The 17811-nt window shown below is 40.9% G+C and overlaps 1 protein-coding gene across 1 annotated transcript in view; it reads right to left on the bottom strand.

Moving 5' to 3' along the window:
• The window catches only part of LOC115109172 (KN motif and ankyrin repeat domain-containing protein 3-like), a 45062-nt gene extending 36540 nt beyond the window's left edge, over positions 1 to 8522 (bottom strand). The window contains exon 1 of the mRNA XM_029633815.2: positions 8394 to 8522. The gene's annotated coding sequence lies outside the window, so the exon portion shown is untranslated. The remainder of the gene's footprint in view (positions 1 to 8393) is intronic.
• Positions 8523 to 17811: the final 9289 nt, after the last annotated feature.

The raw sequence follows: 17811 nt of genomic DNA, 5'->3' as shown, positions 1-17811 counted from the left end.
CCAGTCCTTTTTTAGGATGGTGTGTCAATCTCCAAGTTGGCCAAATAAGGCCGCATTTATTGTAGCTGGGGATTTTAACAAAGCAAATTTGAGGAAAACGCTACTGAAGTTCTATCAACACATTGACTGTAGTACTCGCGTTGGGAAAACACTCGGCCACTGCTATTCTCTCTTCCGGGATGCCTACAAGGCCCTTCCCCGCCCTCCCTTCGGCAAATCAGATCACGACTCCATTTTGCACCTCCCTTCCTATAGGCAGAAACTCAAACAGGAAGTACCCGTGCTAAGGTCTATTCAACGCTGGTTTGACCAATCGTAATCCATGCATCAAGATTGTTTTGATCACGCAGACTGGGATATGTACCGGGTAGCCTCGGAGAATAACATTGATGTATACACGGACACGGTGACTGAGTTCATCAGGAAGTGTATAGGGGATGTTGATATTGTTCCCACTGTGACTATTAAAACATATCTAAATCAGAAACCGTGGACAGATGGCAGCATTTGCGCTAAACTGAAAGCGCCGACCACCGCATTTAACCATGGCAAGGTGACTGGGAATATGGTTGAATACAAACAGTGTAGTTATTCCTTCTGTAAGGCAATCAAACAGTACAGTCAGTACAGAGACAAAGTGGAGTCGCAATTCAACGGCTCAGACACGAGATGTCCAGTTGTCGGAAGTTTATATACACTTAGGTTAATTATGTGGATATATTAAAGCAACATCTCAAGACATCAGGCAGGAAGTTAAAGCTTAGTCGCAAATGGGTCTTCCAAATGGACAATGACCCCAAGCATACTTCCAAAGTCGTGCAAAATGGCTTATGGACAACAAAGACAAGGTATTGGAATGGCCATCACAAAGCCCTGATGTCAATCCTATAGAAAATTTGTGGGCAGAACTGAAAAAGCATGTGTGAGCAAAGAGGCCTACAAACCTGACTCAGTTACACAAGCTCTGTCAGGAGGAATGTGCCCAAATTCACCCAACTTATTGTGGGAAGCTTGTGGAAGGCTAACTGAAACGTTTGACCCAAGTTAAACAATTTAAAGGCAATGCTACCAAATACTAATTGAGTGTACAGTGGGGCAAAAAGTATTTAGTCAGCCACCAATTGTGCAAGTTCTCCCACTTATAAAGATGACAGAGGCCTGTAATTTTCATCATAGGTACACTTCAACTATGACAGACAAAATGAGAAAAAAAATCCAGAAATCACATTGTGGGTTTTCAACTAATTTATTTGCAAATTAAGGTGGAAAACAAGTATTTGGTCAATAACAAAAGTTTATCTCAATACTTTGTTATATACCCTTTGTTGGCAATGACAGAGGTCAAATGTTTTCTGTAAGTCTTCACAAGGTTCACATACACTGTTGCTGTTATTTTGGCCCATTCCTCCATGCCGATCTCCTCTAGAGCAGTGACGTTTTGGGGCTGTTGCTGGGCAACACGGACTTTCAACTCCCTCCAAAGATTTTCTATGGGGTTGAGATCTGGAGACTGGCTAGGCCATTCCAGGACCTTGAAATGCTTCTTACGAAGCCACTCCTTCGTTGCCCGGGCGGTGTGTTTGGGATCATTGTCATGCTGAAAGACCAAGCCACGTTTCATCTTCAATGCCCTTGCTGATGGAAGGAGGTTTTCACTCAAAATCTCACGATACATGGCCCCATTCATTCTTTCCTTTACACGGATCAGTCGTCCTGGTCCCTTTGCAGAAAAACAGCCCCAAAGCATGATGTTTCCACCTCCATGCTTCACAGTAGGAGTGGTGTTCTTTGGATGCAACTCAGCATTCTTTGTCCTCCAAACACGACGAGTTGAGTTTAACAAAAAGTTATATTTTGGTTTCATCTGACATTCTCCCAATCTTCTTCTGGATCATCCAAATGATCTCTAGCAAACTTCAGACGGGCCTGGACATGTACTAGCTTAAGCAGGGGGACACATCTGGAACTGCAGGTCTGGAACTGCAGGATTTGAGTCCCTGGCGGCGTAGTGTGTTACTGATGGTAGGCTTTGTTACTTGGTCCCAGCTCTCTGCAGGTCATTCACTAGGTCCCCCCATGTGGTTCTGGGATTCTTGTGATCATTTTGACCCCACGGGGTGAGATCTTGCGTGGAGCCCCAGATCGAGGGAGATTATCAGTGGTCTTGTATGTCTTCCATTTCCTAATAATTGCTCCCACAGTTGATTTCTTCAAACCTGCAGATTCAGTCTTCCCAGCCTGGTGCAGGTCTACAATTTTGTTTCTGGTGTCCTTTGACAGCTCTTTGGTCTTGGCCATAGTGGAGTTTGGAGTGTGACTGTTTGAGGTTGTGGACAGGTGTCTTTTATACTGATAACAAGTTCAAACAGGTGCTATTAATACAGGTAACGAGTGGAGGACAGAGGAGCCTCTTAAAGAAGAAGTTACAGGTCTGTGCGAGCCAGAAATCTTGCTTGTTTGTCGGTGACCAAATACTTATTTTCCACCATAATTTGCAAATATTTTTTTTTAAATCCTACAGTGTGATTTTCTGGATATTTTTTTCATTTTGTCTGTCATAGTTGAAGTGTACCTATGATGAAAATTACAGGCCTCTCTCATCTTTTTAAGTGGGAGAACTTGCACAATTGGTGGCTGACACAATACTTTTTTGCCCCACTGTATGTACACTTCTGACCCACTGGGAATGTGATGAAAGAAATAAAAGCTGAAACAAATCATTCTGTATACTATTATTCTGACATTTCACATCCTTAAAATAAAGTGGTGATCCGAACTGACCTAAAACAGGGAATTTTTAATAGGATTAAATGTCAGGAATTGTGAAATACTGAGTTTAAATGTATTTGGCTAAGGTGTATGTAAACTTCAGACTTCAACTGTATGTGGCAGGGTCTACAGACAATCACGGATAACAAAGGGAAAACCAGCGGACGACGACGTCTTGCTCCCGGAGAAGCTAAACACCTTCTTCGCCAGCTTTGAGGATAACACAGTGCCATCGATGCGGCCCCGTAGCACTCACTTCTGTCATCATGAAGTGCTTTGAGAAGCTAGTTAAGGATCATATCACCTCTGCCTTACCTGACACCCTAGACCCACTTCAATTTGCTTACTGCCCCAATAGATCCACAGACTGTGCAATCGCCATTGCACTGCACACTGCCCTATCCCATCTGGACAAGAGGAATACCTATGTAAGAATACTGTTCATTAACTATAGTACCCTGCAAGCTCATCATCAAGATCGGGGCCCTGGATCTGAACCCTGCCCTGTGCAACTGGGTCCTGGACTTCCTGATGAGCCACCCCCAGGTTGTGAAGGTAGGAAACAACACATCAACTTCACTGATCCTCAACACAGGGGCCCCACAGGGAAGTGTGCTCAGCCCCCTCCCCCTCCTGTACTCCCTGTTCACCAATGACTGCGTGGCCACACACACCTCCAACTCAATCATCAACTTTGAAGATGACACAACCATAGTAGGCCTGATTACTAACAATGATGAGACAGCCCACAGGGAGGAGGTGAGGGGACTGGCAGAGTGTACCAGGAAAATAACCTCACCCTCAACGTCAACAAAACAAAGGAGATGATCGTGGACTTCAGGAAAAAGCAGAGGAGCACGCCCCTATCCACATTGACGGGACCACAGTGGAGAAGGCATACACAACACTGACAGTCTGAAATGGTCCACCCACACAAACAGTGTGGTGAAGACAACGCCACCACCCGCAACCGCAGGGCTTTCCAGAGGGTTGTGCGGTCTGCCCAATGCATCACCGGGGGCACACTGCCTGCCCTCCAGGACACATACAGCACCTGATGTCACAGGAAGAAAAAAAAGGACATCAACCACCCGAGCCACGGCCTGTTCACCCCGCTATCATCCAGAAGGCGAGGTCAGTACAGGTGCATCAAAGCTGGGACCAAGAGACTGATAAACAGCTTCTATATCAAGGCCATCAGACTGTTAAATAGCCATCACTAGCCGCCTACCATCGGTTACACAACCCTGCACCTTCTTAATTCCATTATTTTCCTTTGAGATGTGTGTGTATTGTTGTGAATTGTTAGATATTACTACACTGTTGAAGCTAGGAAAAGAAGCATTTCGCTACACCCGCAATAACATCTGCTAAATACAGTTGAAGTCGGAAGTTAACATACACTTAGGTTGGAGTCATTAAAAATCGTTTTTCAACCACTCCACAAATTTCTTGTTAAAAAACTATAGCAAGTCGGTTAGGAAATCTACTTTGTGCATGACACAAGTAATTTTTCCAACAATTGTTTACAGACAGATTATTTCACTTATAATTCACTTCATCACAATTCCAGTGGGTCAGAAGTTTACGTAAATCATTCTCTCTACTATTATTCTGACATTTCACATCCTTAAAATAAAGTGGTGATCCCAATTGACCTAAGACAGGGATTTTTTAATAGAATTAAATGTCAGGAATTGTGAAATACTGAGTTTAAATGTATTTGGCTAATGTGTATGCAAACTTCCGACTTCAACTGTATGTGTTTGTGACCAATAACATTTTATTTTATTTGAATGATAACTCCTCCAATGTCAGAAACAGCCAAGTAGAGGCCTTCTTCGCGGAATATTGGAGCCATTTGCATCATCATCAATAAACAATATGGCTGCTGTAGTGAATGATATCACTTTAGTGGTGTGGGGGCTGTGCTTTGGCAAAGTGGGTGGGGTTATATCCTGCCTGTTTGGCCCTGTCCGGGGGCATCGTCGGACAGGGCCACAGTGTCTCCCGACCGCTCCTGTCTCAGCCTCCAGTATTTATGCTGCAATAGTTTGTGTCGGGGGCTAGGGTCAGTCTGTTAAAACTGGAGTATTTCTCCTGTCTCATCCGGTGTCCTGTGTGAATTTAAGTATGCTCCCTCTAATTCTCTCTTTTTTCCTCTCTCTCTTTCTCTCAGAGGACCTGAGACCTAGGACCATGCCTCAGGACTACCTGGCCTGATGACTCCTTGCTGTCCCCAGTCCACCTGGTCATGCTGCTGCTCCAGTTTCAACTGTTCTACCTGCGGCTATGGAACCCTGACCTGTCACTGGACGCGCTACCTTGTCCCGGACCTGCTGTTTTGGACCCTCTCTCTACCACAAATGCTGTCTCTAACGCTGAATGATCGGCTTTGAAAAGCCAACTGACATTTACATCTGAGGTGCTGACCTGTTGCACCCTCTACAACCACTGTGATGATTATTATCTGACCCTGCAGGTCATCTATGAACATTTGAACATCTTGGCCATGTTCTGTTATAATATCCACCCTGCATAGCCAGAAGAGGACTGGCCACCCCACAGAGCCTGGTTCCTCTCTAGGTTTCTTCCTAGGGTTCTGGCCTTTCACCGTGCTTCTACATCTGCATTGCTTGCTGTTTGGAGTTTTAGGCTGGGTTTCTGTACATCACATTGTGACATCGGCTGATGTAAAAAGGACTTTATAAATATACTTGATTGATTCATTGATGGAGATGCAATAGAAAGAACTCTCTATGGCAGATGGAGCCAACTTAACCATGGGGATGCAGACATCAAATCCACTGAAGGCCTTGATCAAAGGAGATGATTGTACAACTAGTGTTCAGGGAACAGTCAAACCTCAAGTGGCCTTGAATGAATAAGTCAATAATCTAACTCAATCAAACAATGAACAAAACTCTCTGCAGATTGGATATTCAAGGTGAATGAAAGGTAAAGGGAACAGGCAGAGAAGAAAATGAAACATAGTAAATTTACTATGATTTTTTATTTTATTTTACCTTTATTTAACTAGGCAAGTCAGTTAAGAACAAATTCTTATTTTCAATGACGGCCTAAGAACAGTGGGTTAACTGCCTGTTCAGGGGCAGAACGACAGATTTGTACCTTGTCAGCACGGGGATTTGAAATTGCAACCTTTCGGTTACTAGTCCAACGCTCTAACCACTAGGATACCCTGCCGCCCCATGGCATCAAGGTTTTGGAATATAGACCTATATATTACAGAATATAATATATATTTTCTTGTTTTGTTAGACGCTGAGAACGTCCTCAGCATCAGACAGTTTCACTGCCCCCACAACACCCGTCACTACATTTATGGTGGTTCTATTTTTGAAGACAGACACTGTAAGTCATACTCAAGTGTACAGTTGCAGGAACCCGACCATATCCCCCCTGTGAGCTCATCAATGTTGTTGAAAGCTTAACATGTTACCGTCCAACACGCGTAATTGTTGTGATTTGCTACAATGAATCTCAAGACATATATAGCAGAACAAGACATCAGTCACTGCTCCTCGAAGGGGTTGACAACAGACATGAGCAAGTGCTTTAGCTACTGTCAATCTGAGAAGGGCAATTTCATCTCCTATTAAAGCCTTTAAACCCACTTTTTTGTTTTTTTCCCACATTGTGGTAAAAAATCTAACTGAATTAATACAAATGTGTCAACTGCCAACTTTTTACCATTAATATTTTCTTGGATAGGAGGATGTTCACATTGTTATGAAGCCGTTTCATATGGATACTTACTTACAACAAGAAAGGTTAAATATGACGTTTTACTAAAACTTTGGGGTTGTTCAAATAGATCTCAGGAGGAAATATTGTTTTCAATAACAGTTTGAAAAGCATTGCATTGATGGTGTAAAAATGCGGAGGCAGTGAATTCATGCTTAAACATAAATAATCACACTCTAAAACTTAACATAAAACTGTTTGCCACAACAGAAAAAAAGCCACTTATTTTTTAACTATGGAGGCTACTGTCTAAGGGCACAACAAGTCAATGCAATTATCCTATGTACAATAGAGGCCCCTTGTTTGGACAGATATTTGCTGCTCAAATATGATTCATTCTGTTTTACATCCAACCTTAGCTTAGATCATTTCTTTCCCACATAACCAGTGAAAGGTTTAATTATGTGTATCTGTATATTGTTGTAGAAATGATCTAGCCTGCATCAATGGTTTATGTTCCATTAAAATATAAACAAACAGATTTAGGAATGTACATCATGAACCAGTATGTTCTTGTAGATGCACAACATTTTGTCATCTTACAATTAACATCTACATTTCAAAGAAAGCCAGATGGTTCACAACATGTAAATTCAGGATGAAAGCATATGGACGTTACAAAACAATGATTTAATGCAATAATAATAAGACAGTTTATAGCATAGAATCACATGACAGACAACATGGGGATGGTTAGCAGTCAAGTGGATGAATTACAGTCTGGACAAGCCATGTCTGGGGCACAACTCACCCCACAATAGGAGAATCAATTGTGATCACAACAAGCCAATTCCACGAAGCTGTGATTCATTTAGTAATCCCCATGTCACAATGTGATTATGTGTGTTATTATGAAGCAAGACACGACTTTCTTGTCCTCCACAGAGTGAATACAATTGACAGCACCACAGATTATTGCCCTAATGGGGGATGTGCAGAGAGTGTGGGGGGGGGGGGGGGGTATTTTCATACCATGTCATGTCTTTCTGTTTGTTTGATGATGACGTCTTTGTTTAGCTACAACTCCAAATATTTTTTGCTTGGGGTAAAAAAGTTTTTTTTTAACTTCCTGGGTGGATTATAATCTTAAATGTACTTGTCTAAATCTAATGTCACTAATCAACAGACATCCAACCTCATGTAACACCTTTATAACGCCATTCTATGCGTTCAGTAGCCTATACATCGATGAAGTACTATTTTAACAGTTATCTTGCATGGGGTGTGTCAATGTATCTCTCTTCTCAAGACTAAAATCACTCTAAAAATGTTTAATTAAATTGAATTAAATTCAAACAGATGTTCTTGGACTAGCCCAGTTTTGTTCAAATGGGGCTCTTTGTGGACCTGACGATACTGTCTTTATGCACACATAGGATATTAATTGTGGCTTTTCATGTGCTGTCTCTGAACAGTAAACTAAATAAATGCTAAATAAATAAATGTTATGAACAATTTATTCGTATATAACGTTACTTGATTGGTTATACACAAATATAACCGTACAGTTGATGTTTTAAACTATGGCAGATGGTTCGCTACAGACTTTTCAGAATACAGTTGGTTACGGAACAAATGTATCGTAGGCATATGATGGGCTTCGTACGGGTCGGTAACATTCACAACTATCTGAGCACTATTTTCAATGCACTAAATAAGAAGCGCACACAATATGTTATGTAGGTCTACGTAAAAAGGAAAAGAAATCAATCAAGGCATGGTCCATACAGTTGATAGAGCGGCAACTTTACCTGTTCCCTTTGCTTTTACAGAAATGTTGAGCCCATTTGATAGGCGACCGTTCGAGGAATATGTAGTGCATGCAATAATGTATCATTTAAATGTGTTTGTCTTACCTTTCAGACTTCCTAAGGCTTTCTTTTAACTTTCACTATAATTTCTCCGAGCATTCTTGGTAATAAAGTTAGGAAGGAAAAACATGCCACCCCTTGCGCTTTCCCACTCTTCACCAGGTTTATGAGTCAATGATAGACAGGCGAATCAACCAATCAGTGCAAGGGGATGTGTGCCCAATAGAAGTAGTAGGGGACAGAAACGGTGGAAAGTACTTTATACCTCAGTGGAAGTGACCGATGCATTATGATGTTATAGCCAGAATATAAATACTTTTTAATATGTTTCGAAATTAAAACCAACTTTGCATATTTATCACAATATCTAAAAAATAAGTTTGTGGCCAAAATTATTGAGTCATGATTGAGCAAAACATTTTTTGTCATGTTGTAGTTGGCCTAGACAAGTGCCATTTGTCAATGGGGAAATTTTGTTGCAGTGTCATGTACACTTTAAACGTGTACATGACACTGCAACAAAATTTCCCCATGGGGACAATAAAGTCAGTAAGTAATGAAAAATAAGTTATTATTGTTTTGCCAACAGATCTTCTTTCTACATTTTATAAAAATGGCAAAAGTTTCACTACTGCTCTAATTCATAAATGTAGTCTCTGAAGTGTAAAATATACTTTATTTATTTGAACAAAGATATGTTCATGTTTGCCTTCAAGCTATTTAGTGCATAGTGGAATGTTTTGGAATTAAGTTAGCTTGTGATAATTGTATGAAAATAATTATGAAGAATATAGTTATCTGGTCAAATACCAATGTAAATCAGAACACATTGGAATGCCTGCACATTGGATATTGCCTTGGTTTGCCATGAAAAGGATGTCAGTGACGTTTAATATGTTCCGCTCAATAGCATTATCTATTTAGAACGATCATGCATTCATAATCTAAAATAATACACTGAACAGTAAGGTTTTGTTGCTATGAATTACTTTTGCATGATGTTTTTATTCTATGTGATTCAATTGTGTTAACTTCAAAGCATTCATAGGATGTCTGCTCTATTGCAAGTCATTTTGAGGTGACTGTAATAGGACATTGAATCAGAATCAGGAAACATTACAGCCATGCAACAAACAATACTAGGAATTTATCTTGGTGTGTTGGCTCAGAACAAAAAAAATCATCAGATCAACATCAATACAGATATACAATACAACACTGTAGAAACCACCATTTACACAATACATTCACAGGAATGTCCCCAATGCAAGGTGATGTAATGAGGTAAGTGTGATGCATGTGTGTGTGGAAAGCGCATGGAGGGCAGGAGTGTTTTGGATAAAAGCAATTGAAATACTTCCCACTTGAGAATGCAAAGATGTTGGATGGGGAAAGTCACCTTAATATTTACCATTCCTACAATGCCTGGACAGCATTGTGTGTGTGTATAGCGGAAGCCAGTAAAATGAGAAACTGCTTTTTTTATGAGCATCCTTCTTGTACTTGCAGCTGTTCCTTTCTGCTGACCAGCAGTTTTTTTAAATTACAAACAGAAACAGCTACTACTGATGTTATGTTTTCCAGACAGCAGTTACTATTTTATTGTTCAGTGCTAGTTACAAAAACTCATTAACTGGGAATAAAATTGCAGTCTGCTAGGATATGTTTAAAAAATGTAAACTGAACTATAATCTATAAAGAATTAAACAAATCTAGGCTTCGCAGAGTAAGAATTAACCAAGTCTATGCTTCGCAAAATGGGAGGGTCATCTTCAATGCCTTCACGCATCATGTCAACACGTCTCACAATTTCTCCTATTGACCTGGCTGCAATCATATGGCCTAACAGTAGAGGGCACTATTGCATTACAGTTAATGTATTTCTCAGATTGTACAAAGCACTACTTACTGACCAGTAAAGCCTCTAAGGGTAGGGTTAAGATAAATCTGGTCACTGAATAAAATATTGTTCCATTTTACAAGAGCGTGACAGAGGGAACAGTGCTTGACTAACCACACACATATCTGACCAAAGTTTTGTAATGGCTTCCCTGCTCTGTCATGAACATTGAAAATATCTTTACTTTGATGAATCAGCAGAATGTGTCTTCAAGAGAGACATCAGCCGTGTTTGAGAGCAGTTGCTGATCAATGATTGAGCGGACTGACTGATCTACAAATAATAATGAGCAGTTATTTAGGATGAAAGGTGATTTGTAGATCATTCAGTCTGCCGTCACCGACTGCTGTGAAGTCGAATCTCTGACATAGCCACTATTTTATAACAGGGTTTTTACTGCGGAAATAGACTGCAAAGGAGAAGGCTAAAAGTGGGAAAGAGGATACGAGGGTGAGCACACAGATAGCGCTCCTTCTCTGTGATTTACCAGAGAAACCGAGCCAGTGACACTTACGGGAGATAAGTTAAAGGAAAATGTCCACAATTTTTCAACTTCATATTCATAATCTCCAGCACCACCCCAACATCCATCATATGGTAAAACTGCATGGTTCATTAGTCGTACAACAAAAGGACAGGCAGTGGGGTTGGGGAAAACAAGCACTGATTAATATTGAGATAATTAATAAAACATATTCAAAAATCCTTTGGGATGTCCTGTTGTGTCAACATCCTGAGGAGGAAGAGGAGACTGCTTTTATTGCTCCAATTCTAGGTTAGTGTTGACCCTCCCTTGGTATGGGTCCAGGGGTAAAACTGAGGAGCACAACATGACATTGACACAATGTAACAACAACAGACACTGGCAGAGACCTTCAAGATCCATGAGAGAATGGCATAAGTGATCAATCACTTCAGCTACTACAGTTTCCCATATCTCATTTTAAAATGTCCCTTCCATGTTTAATCACTGTTATGTGTGCCAGTTGAGTAATGCAATTAATGTAGGCTAGGTGTCAATGAAAACCACGGACTAGTTTCCCATGGTTTTTTATTTCCAGTGTTCCTTCTGCCAAGCATTTAGATTAGTTGCGTTTCACATTTTCATTTTGAGCCATAGATATTAAAAAGTCCATGTCTGTTTATTCTTATATCTATGCTCAGATTGACATGTTTTGAGTGCAAAAATACTAACATAATATTTCTCTCCCAGATCCTTAGTTCATTGACCTCTGTGGTGGAGTGGAGGATGCCAGCGAATGGGGCCAGGATGAGTGTTGTGGGTTTTCTCCTCCAGGTCAGAAGCTGACCCCCGGTTGATGGCCACAGCAGAATAGAGAACTCCCAGGAGATGAAGAGTCCTGGGGTTACTGGTAGACATTTAGCGGAGGTCACTTTCTGACTGATTACCTTTCAGTGAGCCATGATAATATAGTTAGCTTCCACGCTACTGTTCACTGAGAGGCTAAATTACAACAATTACTAGTCATAATAACGTCATCATTGACCTCTATTTATTTTTCCATTCCTGGGGGCCTGTCATGCCAAATAGTATCCCCCTCTACATCACAATGGGATTCGATGAGTTCTGATGCAGTCGGGGACACTATTTGAATGGGGACATCATTTGGCATGACAGGCTCCCTTGCTCTGAGAGATGGCTGTAGGAGTCTACCATGTCTCAGGGCAAGCAGACCCTCCTCACAGATGTCGGATCTTAATTTGATCACTCTTTTTTTTTGCTGAGAATTTGCAATACAAACTTGTAGTGTATTCAAGGTTTTAAAAGACTTCTAAAGTTTGTAATTTACACTTAAAATCTCAGACTTGATTTACCCATAATGAAAAATGCATCTACCCCAACAAAACATTTCCATTAATTAAAATCCACATAGTAATTCACATTTCCTGTTGCTGCAGGATTATTGTCATGCAGTAGCAAACTCGCTCAAATTACGATTCTGTAGGAGGTTGCATGTTTGTTTCACCAAGCCAATTTCATTAGTTGAATCAGTTGTGTTAGTGCTGGACTAGAACACAAATATGCACCCTCAGGAATGGAATGTGAAACATTGTTCTGTTATGTAAGTCCCTTATTGTCTATACAAGCTGCAGAAGACAGAGATAGGCTCAAATGTCCTATCTAAAGGAGATAAAGCTTAGTGTGGGTGAAGGTTGTATGGGGGCTTGCCATTGTCTCAGACGCATACTCTCTAACCCCTCAGGTTGGCACAGTATGTTATTGAACAGTAGTTGACATGTGTAAGGCACTGCATCTCAGTGCTAGAGGCATCACTACAGACCCTGGATTGATCCCGGGCTGTATCACAACCGGCCGTGATCAGGAGTCCCATAAAGTGACGCACAATTGGTCCAGCGTTGTTCGGGTTGGGGAGGGTTTGGTCAGGGTACGCCGTCTTTATAAATAAGAATTTGTTATTAACGGACTTGCTTAGTTAAACAAAATAAAAAGTTGTTTCAGCAGTGTAAAGCCTATGTAAATAGCAGGCGTGATGCGTCTCTCTTTTTTTTAAATGCATTTAGGTAACACTTCAATTTCCTCCTAATTGTGATTTACAGACGATATATAGTGGGGCAAAAAAGTATTTAGTCAGCCACCAATTGTGCAAGTTCTCCCACTTAAAAAGATGAGAGAGGCCTGTAATTTTCATCATAGGTACACTTCAACTATGACAGACAAAATGAGGGGGAAAAAATCCAGAAAATCACATTGTAGGAATTTTGATGAATTAATTTGCAAATTGAGTGAAAACCTCCTTCCATCAGCAAGGGCATTGAAGATGAAATGTGGCTGGGTCTTTCAGCATGATAAGGATCCCAAACACACTGCCCGGGCAACGAAGGAGTGGCTTCGTAAGAAGCATTTCAAGGTCCTGGAGTGGCCTAGCCAGTCTCCAGATCTCAACCCCATAGAAAATATTTGGAGGGAGTTGAAAGTCTGTGTTGCCCAGCAACAGCCCCAAAACATCACTGCTCTAGAGGAGATCTGCATGGAAGAATGGGCCAAAATACCAGCAACAGTGTGTGAAAACCTTGTGAAGACTTACAGAAAATGTTTGACCTCTGTCATTGCCAACAAAGGGTATATAACAAAGTATTGAGATAAACTTTTGCTAGTGACCAAATACTTATTTTCCACCATAATTTGCAAATAAATTCATAAAAAATCCTACAATGTGATTTTCTGGATTTTTTTCCCACATTTTGTCTGTCATAGTTGAAGTGTACCTATGATGAACATTACAGGCCTCACTCATCTTTTTAAGTGGGAGAACTTGCACAATTGGTAGCTGACTAAATACTTTTTGCCCCACTGTATACACATAAATGATGATTATCTAGCTGATTTTGCCAGCAAAAAACAGTAAGAGGATGACCATTGGGAAAAGTTGGCATTGTTGTTTCCTAACTGACTCAGATTTTCCATGAGTGCGCTATTCTCAGCTATGTAATACTGAAACTGCTTGTAAGGAAACCAAATTGAGCAATTACTGGATTATGACACTCTCCCCTGCCATATGCAGCAACCAAGCTTGCTCTGTCATAAGATTCCAGTCTCTTAACTACCACCAACAACTATGGTCCAAACTTCTTTCTTCTTTTCCATATGGCCTGTAAATTAGCCAAAGGGATGACAAGGGATATACGTATATTACTCTATAAATTCAGGGGAGTTCTTAGATATAATTTCATCTGATTAAAGTTGACGCCTAAAGGCATCAATAAGTCATAAAATACATTGGATATTGTGTACTGGCAAGAGAAATTGTGTCATATCCTATCTACTGTAAGACAAGAAACCAGTCATTTTTAAGGACATGCTAAAGTCCAAAATGGAGAGAAAATCATGTTATATTTGTTGTCCTGGTAAAAAGGACTCAGAGAGTATTGGATTTGACAGACAGAAAGTTATTTTAAATACCTGAATGAGTTGAACATAGTCATGTTAAAAAACCCTAGAGTCATACCCTCTGAAATCTAATTAGCATAATAGAAAAAGCCCCATCAAAATCTGTCTGTTTAAGAGATATCTGTTATCTTGCATGGGCTGCGTCTCAATCCACCACATCCACCAATGGTGGCCTTCCGCATCTGCGGTGGAAGGTGGCCGAGCTACAACAGGGTTTGTCAGACCATGAGACATCCCAAAAATCGGTATTCTCAAGAAAACGTCTAGCGTCTGAACAGTTTGTCCAACAAAACTAATATGACCCCTCTATGGAAGTGACTTTCACAAAAAAAACATGTAATTTGTTTTGCAGTAGGATACCCACAAGCCTCACAAGACTCATCTGAAGGTAGCCTGGTACCAGCATATAAAAAAATTTAGAAGGATGAAAGTCAAAATATTAGTTATGTCCAGTCCATTTCACCCTGTGGAAATCTCTTTGAGTTGGGATTGGAGAAAAGGTGAATGAAAAATCAAATGACTGTTTTACCACAAATCCTGGCTCATCAGACTGAGGCAGAGCGATGAACCAATGAACTTCACCTGAGAAAAATAGATGTCTGGACTGAGGCGCAGTGAACTAAAGTTGAATGCAACAGGGGTAAGAGTTTAATACATTTCTAGGATACAGTGACTGAAATTGGGCAGAATCCATTTCCAGGTTACAGTGAATGAAATTGGGCAGAATGTAGGAGAGTATCTTCATGTCATGCCACAGTTGCAACATCATGGGACAATCTATTTGATTAGCTGAGCAAGGGTTGAACATGTGTGTATAACAAAGTTTTAAGTAATGGTCAATGTTTGCTCCAGCAGGCATTCCACTCATGACACTTATCTTTTAAAAGTAAGAAAATTCCAGTTGAATTCAGTAGACACAAGGTATTTCTTACCACATCTACAATTAACTTGGGGTGTACATTGATTTGTGGACAAGTGCATGTATGGTGTATGTTACCAATTGACCATGTAAGGGTTAAGGTCGGGGTAAGGGTAGCGGGTAAGGGTAGTGGTTAAAGTTAGGCTTTAGGTTAGGGATGTCCCAATAACCCTGGACAGCACCAACTTGATAGCATTTGGTCACATCACAAAATAGATTTTTCAATTAAAAGAGGCAACAGGTCAATTAACAGTGATATAGAGAAGATAATCTAGGACACAGTTCATATAAGGCCTATAGGAAGACAGCCAACATGCAGAACACTGGTACTATACATTTGGAATCTGGGTGATGGGTCAACATGAAGGTGATTGGAATTTCAGTTCCTGCATTGAAAATAACAACTGTGTGGTTGCTAACATAAAATGTCAATTCCCCCACCACACCCCCTGAAATAAAACAAGTGTAACCATGTATTTCATGGAATGGCGTATATACAGTGAAGGAAAAAAGTATTTTGATCCCCTGCTGATTTTGTAAGTTTTCCCACTGACAAAGACATTTATCTGTCTATAATTTTAATGGTATGTTTATTTAAACAGTGAGAGACAGAAAAACAGCAAGTAATAAGTCATGTTTTGCAGAGGGGTCAAATACTTATTTCCCTCATTAAAATGCAAATCGATTTAGAAAATTTTTGACATGCGTTTTTCTGGATTTTTTTGTTGTTATTCTGTCTCTCACTGTTCAAATGAACTTACCATTAAAATTATAGACTGATCATTTCTTTGTCAGTGGGCAAACGTACAAAATCAGCAGAGGATCAAATACTTTTTCCCTCACTGTAGTAATGGTATATCTACTGTCCTCTACTCTTCAGCTAAATAACAATGTGCAACTTGATGTTAAGATATTGAATGATGCCATTAAAACAAAACTAACAATGTGAGCGTATATTAATCAAAAATCATTATCAAGGATTAACACATTTACACTTAGAAGCCTGTTTGTGGGTTTATAGATCTGAACTAATCAGTCATAGAACACTCCAGCTGTGCATGTCTAATCAGAAACAGCCATGGAAGTAAACTCAGCAACAAAAAAATTAACATCCCTTTTTCAGGACCCTGTCTTTCAAAGATAATTCGTAAAAATCCAAATAACTCCACAGATCTTCATTGTGAAGGGTTTAAACACTGTTTCCCATGCTTGTTCAATGAAGCATAAACAATTAATGAACATTCCCCTTTCTACTGACTCAAAAACAGCAAAAGAAAGATGCCTAGGGTTCCTGCTCATCTGCGTGAACGTGCCTTAGGGATGCTGTAAGGAGGCATGAGGACTGCAGATGTGGCCAGGGCAATAAATTGCAATGTCCGTACTGTGAGATGCCTAAGACAACGTTACAGGGAGACAGGACAGACAGCTGATCGTCCTCGCAGTGGCAGACCACGTGTAACAACACCTGCACAGGATCGGTGCATCCAAACATCACACCTGCGGGACAGGTACACGATGGCAACAACTGCCCGAGTTACACCAGGAACGCACAATCCCTCCATCAGTGCTGACTGTCTGCAATAGGCTGAGAGAGGCTGGACTGAGGGCTTGTAGGCCTGTTGCAAGGCAGGTCCTCACCAGACATCACCGGCAACAACGTCGCCTATGAGCACAAACCCACCGTCGCTGGACCAGACAGGACTGGCAAAAAGTGCTCTTCACTGACGAGTCGCGGTTTTGTCTCACCAGGGGTGATGGTCGGATTCGCGTTTATCGTTGAAGGAATAAAGGTTACACCGAGGCCTGTGCTCTGGAGCGGGATCGATTTGGAGGTGGAGGGTCCGTCATGGTCTGGGACGGTGTGTCACAGCATCATCGGACTGAGCTTGTTGTCATTGCAGGCAATCTCAACGCTGTGCGTTACAGGCAAGACATCCTCCTCCCTCATGTGGTACCCTTCCTGCAGGCTCATCCTGACATGACCCTCCAGCATGACAATGCCACCAGCCATACTGCTCATTCTGTGCGTGATTTCCTGCAAGACAGGAATGTCAGTGTTCTGCCATGGCCAGCGAAGAGCCCAGATCTCAATCCCATTGAGCACGTCTGGGACCTGTTGGATCGGAGGGTGAGGGCTAGGGCCATTCCCCCCAGAAATGTCAGGGAACTTGCAGGTGCCTTGGTGGAAGAGTGGAGTAACATCTCACAGCAAGAACTGGCAAATCTGGTGCAGTCCAAGAGGAAGAGATGCACTGCAGTACTTAATGCAGCTGATGGCCACAACAGATACTGACTGTTACTTTTGATTTTGACCCACCCTTTGTTCAGGGACACATTATTCCATTTCTGTTAGTCACATTTCTGTGGAACTTGTTCAGTGTGTCTCAGTTGTCGAATCTTGTAATGTTCGTACAAATATTTACACATGTTAAGTAAGTTGAAAATAAACGCAGTTGACAGTGAGGACATTTCTTTTTATTTTCTGCCTCAAGATGCTGATACAAGACTCCTGCCACGATACCATCGTCACCATTCACACAAAAACCTGCAAAGGAAAAACAATAATGATAGTTATTATTGCTGTGGTAGAAATCTAGTCTTCACAATCCCACACCATACCAGGGCCATATGGTATTTAAATGTACATGGCTTTGCACAATATTTGGGTCGCTCCACCAATTCGGTGCCTTTTGAGAAGTGTAACTTGGTCAAA

This window comes from Oncorhynchus nerka, linkage group LG25 (assembly GCF_034236695.1).
Source record: "Oncorhynchus nerka isolate Pitt River linkage group LG25, Oner_Uvic_2.0, whole genome shotgun sequence".
Lineage (NCBI taxonomy): Eukaryota > Metazoa > Chordata > Actinopteri > Salmoniformes > Salmonidae > Oncorhynchus > Oncorhynchus nerka.
The sequence above is the reverse complement of the archived record's forward strand: the minus strand, read 5'-3'. Positions and strand labels throughout refer to the sequence as shown.